At 46.7% G+C, this 6,000-nt stretch overlaps 1 long non-coding RNA gene across 1 annotated transcript; it reads right to left on the reverse strand.

The window, feature by feature from the left end:
* Window positions 1-3,537: 3,537 nt before the first annotated feature.
* Window positions 3,538-5,725, reverse strand: LOC144127598 (uncharacterized). Its single transcript, XR_013313551.1, has 3 exons — window positions 5,016-5,725; window positions 4,768-4,897; window positions 3,538-4,251 (listed from the first exon to the last, which is right to left on the reverse strand). It is a non-coding gene; the product is annotated as an uncharacterized LOC144127598 (long non-coding RNA).
* Between the last annotated feature and the right edge of the window lie 275 nt (window positions 5,726-6,000).

Consider the following 6,000-nt stretch of genomic DNA (forward strand, 5'->3'; position numbering starts at 1 on the left):
TCTTCGAACACTTTGCCAACTATTAAAATCACATGGGTCAAAACAACTGGTCTACAGTGGGCAGCGTGAACCTCTCTCTCTTTTAAGAGCACCATGGCTCTCCGCTCAAATTCCCCCGCAGCGGAATCTTTTCCCGAGCACCCCCACCCCGGGGGAAAAAAAAAACCGCTTAAATAGTCATACGCCTCAACAGAATTCTGGCTATCATTTCGTCAACCAGTCTGAGACTAGCTGCTTTAAGTCAATCACTTGTTTTCCTTCAAAATTGAACTAATCAATGATACGCCAGCATCCTCGACGTTTTTTACCCACGAGCACCGCGCGAGCAATCTGCGAAGCCGTTTAAGGTGAACAATGGGTCTCTGCAAAATAGTTAAACGAAAGATAACGTGTAGTGCCTGGTCGTCTGCAAGGCAAGCCGCCAACCTAGCTGATCCCATACGAGAAAAAAAAAGAAAATGATTAGAAACATACAAACAAAAATCGCACACTAAAAACAAAAGCGAACAACAGTGTGCCCCATTAATCGTCATAATGTAAGATTTGAAACAGCGACTCAGCAGCACAGCGCGAGCATGTAGTAAGTTCCATTCACACATCGTGATAAAAAAAATGGAACAGGAACCAGGTACCGCATCACCATACATTAATTATAGAGTTTTGCATTTTTTCTCCGCTGCAACACCGCTATGCTGGTGCGTTCGCCTTGTGTTGCGGTGTTTCGGAATAATAAGTGAATTTCTGAGATGGAACAAGGAACAGGAGACCAAAGAGAGGTTATTCGGAAGGATAAAAAGTGTAATTACATTTGCATCTGCTTGCATTACGGAACGGGAATTTGTATACAGAACTGGTGTGAGATTCGAAAGGGGAAGTCACCGATCAAAAGCATCGATGGTGTTATACAGGTTTTTCTGGCTTCGTGCTTTTTTAATCAAATCAGCAGGGGCGCGATTACGGATCAGTCTCAAAAAACTGTCTCAATATTGAGACAGTGACGTCAAAATGACGACACCGAGAAATGCCGACCGCCGAATCGGCCAATGCGGAGCAAGGAGGCGGTGGGCTCCGCCCCGAAACCACTATTCGCACGACAAGGGACCGTAGACTAATGTTTTGCAGTAAAGACGCAGTGAATAAAAACGAGTAATGTTTTATTTTGCTAAGTAACTATATTTCAAACCCAACAGCAGCAAGCAAAAGAAGCAGTGTTTTCATTTTTGCAATAAAGTTTGCTGTTCAGTCACTTTTTTTGCCGCGAAGGTGTGCTGTCAGCGGTATAGCGTGAACATGTTAGTCTGAAAATGAACAAAAACGCAATGAAGAAAACAAGTAACGTTTTATTTTGGTAGTAAACTGTGTTGCAATCTCAACAACACGAGGGAAAAATAGAAGCATTCTCAGTTTTGCAATTAAATTTGCTGCAGGTTAACTTCTCTTGCCATGAGGGCGCGCTGGCAGTGGCATAACGTGAACATGGCGGCCTGCAAGAAAACAGCTGATTCCATGGCTAGTTCCTGTTTTTTCGCGTGTCGTCTAAAATCAAGGTACTTTGCGGATGTCTTAAGTGCGCAGAAAAATCTGATTGAAGGCAGTGAATGCTACGGGCCTGCCGAGATCAACTTACAAGCAGCGCTCGGCTCGAAAATCGACGAAGACAACTTTAGTCTGTGTTCTCGGTCGGCGCCTATGGATCGCCGAGTGACGTGTGGTTCTGTTTATTTTCTTTAGAAAATACCAGAAAACCATGAATCATCACATAGAAGCAACTGCCGACAGACAGGTGCAGCTGCTGATAGCTTGCAATCTCGGTGCGGGAAATGAGAGCCGACACGGCCTGCCTCTGTGGCAGCACTCTTCTGCCTCGTAACCAAGTGTTGCCGCCCACATCGGGCTAAGCACTTGATGTTCCGTTTGTATTTTTGTAGCTCCGTTCGGTTTATGTTCAGTTGTTGCCGTAGTTTCTTTTTTTTTCCTGTGTAAGATGCAGAAATTGTGATGTTTATGCTCCACTTTGTTTACAGAGAAAGGAAGCACCTGACTTGATAAATTTGCTATTGTCACCGAGGAGAGAACGAGTTTGTTCCATTAACGTTATTTACTGATCATGTAGTAGATCCAGGGTCAACCTGGAAAGAAGTAGTTTGCTTGTATAGAGGCTAATTGCAACTGGGCAGAAAGTTGAGCAAGTTTGTTCATATTTGCTGGTACACAGCGCTTGAATTGCATATGATCCAGGGCAGTGAGGTAGGTAGGACAGGGCAGTGATATGTAATATTGTATTTTGCTCAGCAGGCGGAGTGATGTTGGTATAACTGGGTTTGGTGAGGGCAGTGTTTGAAGGGCTTTAAATACTTTGCATAGCTTCTAACATGTACTTCCTTTCAGGTCGGAAGACCACTTGTTTTTTTTTTTTAAATTATGGTCCATCATATCTTAGACACCCTGTATACAGGCCACTCCAGTTTGAAAGGGAACAGCCAGTTGAAAATGACTAGGACATTAAATACCTAGGCGAAAAGTAGCTTGACAGCAGTTGCACTTATCACACATATTATATGATAGCACAAGGAGCTTGTCCGGCCATTCGGCATTGTCACCGTCTCGTGTCATCATGGACAAGACTTCATAGCCCTGTGTTACGCAAACCAAGCTAGGTGTCAGTTATGGGGCTATAACCGAGTGCTCAAGATTTCCCACAATGGAGCTGCCTGTATATTCTTAGAGCTGTAGAGCATTTCCAGTAACAGTGTTGCATGATTTGTGATTGTAAACTAACCTCTAATCACACACCATCTCCTTGATGATGTGTCTGTGATGTTTACACATCTTTGTCTATCAGTGAAGATGTTCTAGTCATTCAGCAGTCATTGTAGCCACTGCACCTTACAATCTTTATTATGCATTGTTGTACAGCGGTTTCCTTGCAGTAGGTACAGCTTTTAGCACAGAGCGAAACCCCTAGCCACACACCATTACGCTAAAAGCTTAGCTTTGGTATTTACACTACTTATATGTGCCAAAATGTTTTGTAGTCCGGAAAATGCATCATGTACACTGTACTATGCCATATTTATTGTACAGGTAGCCTCTATATGAAAGAAAACATGCACTTTGAACTCAATTTTTCAGATTTTTTTTCTTAACTGCACTCAGAAATGCCATACGGTAATTGTACATCAAGGTAAAGTATGCTTGTATGTACGCTGCCTTTTCTGCAATAGAAACACTCGTGTCAAATGCTGTGCGTAAAAAAATAAACGCGCTTACTGAATGTATGATGCAACAAAAACAGCTTTGTGATTCCAACAAGCATCACAAATATTTCATGCCTTATTCCAGCACTACACGTTTGGTTCATGCATGTTCGTCACACAGGTGATGACCACAGGCACTCCACCAAGCTGGAAGGAGACAGCAGAGAAGGGGCAGGTGGGCTGACATAAGCATTGACAAAAGAGAGTTTAAAATGATGCTTTTCAGAAATTGGGCGAGCTGCTTCAACACCTTTTCCGTCTTCAGGAAGAGACTGTGCAACACGCTGCTGAGGGACTGGAAGATATACTAGCAAACACACTGAAAATGAAGTTGCAGCCGGTGGGGGGCACTTGTTTGTCACTGCTGGCTTCTCGCTGCACACAGGTTGGCCAAGGGCACAACCACATCACACAATTGCTCACACACTTGCAGATGTGTGTTGTGCAATGACACAAGGAAATGACAGTGGCAACAGGGGAAGAGTGCCTGATATGACTCTCTATGCCAGCATGGTGAGTCGTCTCTGGACGCTAGATTTTCCATCGCAACTGCCGCTGCACCATCCCTCGGTACGCCTTCCTCTGGAGACGGGTCGTCCTAGAGAGGCCAAAAGTACAGCACCGCATGCTCTTCTCAGGAGGCAGGTGAGGAGGGATCCTGTCTGTACGAGGCAGCCACCATTTAGAGGTGGCCCGTTGTTATCTGGGTCAGAGGTAGCGTCGCCTGCATCCTCTGCTGATATGGGCACATCCAAACAGAGGCTGTGAAGTGCAGCACGTGCGGTGATGATGCGCACTGTCCACTTCCACTGGCACTGGTGCATCCGGTGTCCTTGAAAGCAACGGAAGCAGCTCTTCGGCACACCAATACAGCGCTCAGCCACAAATTGTGTGAAAGCATGTGGCGTGTTGTACAGGCCTTCTGCTGAGTCAGGTCTGTAATGTCATGCAACTGGTGCAGGCAGCCATGGCTCCAGTGGGTAGACATAGTCTCCTGCATAACAAAAAATGATGCAGCTAAGCATGTCCTTTCTCAGTGATCTCAACAGCATTACAGGACACTCTGCTATACAGTAGAAAACTCACGCCAAGTAGCCCACATCCAGGCTTTGCTGAATATGACATTCAAGAGCATACATACATGCAGGATTTAGATGTATAAGTGAGCACTACTGTAAGGTCAGTCTTTTACCACCATATTCATATAAATGATGCGCTATGATTTCCTACAAAACACAAGCGCTGTCAGGTGCATTTTGCTTCGGTTTCTTCAACAGGAAAGGCTATGCATTTCAACAATGTAATATGTGTCCTGTGTTTCTGCTGCAATTATATTTAACAAAAGGAAAGAGTGGCAATACACTGTATCATAGTGTAAAGTGTCTGCATTTGTGTAACTGTCCACACTGATTCTTGTAGCTTTAGCAGATCCGGGCAAATGCATAGTGCTGGAGCTCAATAGATGTGACTGAGTTCGCCCGACGGGTGACACGGCTATTTTACTGCTTACCCAGAAAAAAAAAATCACCGTCGTCCAGCAGGCCTTCCTCCGCCTCGGAATGCCGCCAGACCAACACGTCGCGGAAGGATCCGGGTCAGCGCGAGTCCACGGCCACGATGCACATGTTCGCGCCACAGATCTGAGAAAAAACAAGCACAGCCCGTACTCACTCTCGCTGCCGAGGCCCGCACTTGTAGCTCATGCACTTGTAGCACTTGAACTCATGCGGTCAAAAACAGTGGCCGAGGTATACTCACTATTACGTCCGCAGCGTAGAACCGCTTGCGGCTCGTTCGCAGCACTGCCCCCAGACTCCTTGATAGTGATGAGTGCCCAATCGACACACCCGACGACGCCGGAGATGCTGCCGCGGCGAACGTTTAGGCAAAGGACGCCCTCCTTCGCCGCCGCCTTCTCCTCGGGTCTCCTCGGAAAGCGAACACCCCCCTTCTGTTACCCAACGTTGACATTGGTCTCCGCTGCCCGCCGAAAAGGCTTGTTCACAGTCGGTTGGGCTGCGCCGACGTTTTCTTCATTTCCAACGGCGCCTTGAAACCCACCGGAGGCGAAGAAGCGCAGCGCGCACAGCACCTGCCGCTCCACTGACAGCGCACTCACCCGCGCACTTCCCAGCAACGGCGAGTTCGTCGCACAGACACTGCGCAGTCTCCTCGAAATAACTCTCCCGCGCGTCAAAGTCGTCTTCATGCACCCTCCGACACCGTTGCTCGCGCGGTCACACGCGTATACGACGATGTAAACAGCCGCCATTTTCTGTCTCAAACGTGTTGATACTACTTTTTCCAGTCTCAAAAAATCGTCTCAATCTGCCTGCATAATTAGATGGCCAACGTCACCACTTCTGCGCCATTTACGACGTCAGTCAGTGACGAAAAAAATCAAAATGGCCGCCGACCAATAGGAGAGAGGCAAATGATATACTTTTTGAGACAATTTCGATTGAGACTGATCCGTAATCGCGCCCCAGGTGTCCTTGTAAGGAACCACCTGAATCACATTCTCTCGCCTGTGCCGACTACTCCAGTTTCTGTTAAGTCAGCTTGTAATGTACAGCAGGATCCTCTTTATTCGACTGCAAGACAAGAGCCATGACGCCAGTGCCGGCAGCGAGCATGAAGAAGAAGCAGTCTTGATTGGGGCCATACGCGCTGCGACGAATTTATTGCGTGCTTGTTGGACTGAACTTATTTGTTTGGGGCATCAAACAAAGCTACCGCGGGT

This window comes from Amblyomma americanum, chromosome 4, assembly GCF_052857255.1.
Source record: "Amblyomma americanum isolate KBUSLIRL-KWMA chromosome 4, ASM5285725v1, whole genome shotgun sequence".
Taxonomy (NCBI): Eukaryota; Metazoa; Arthropoda; class Arachnida; order Ixodida; family Ixodidae; genus Amblyomma; species Amblyomma americanum.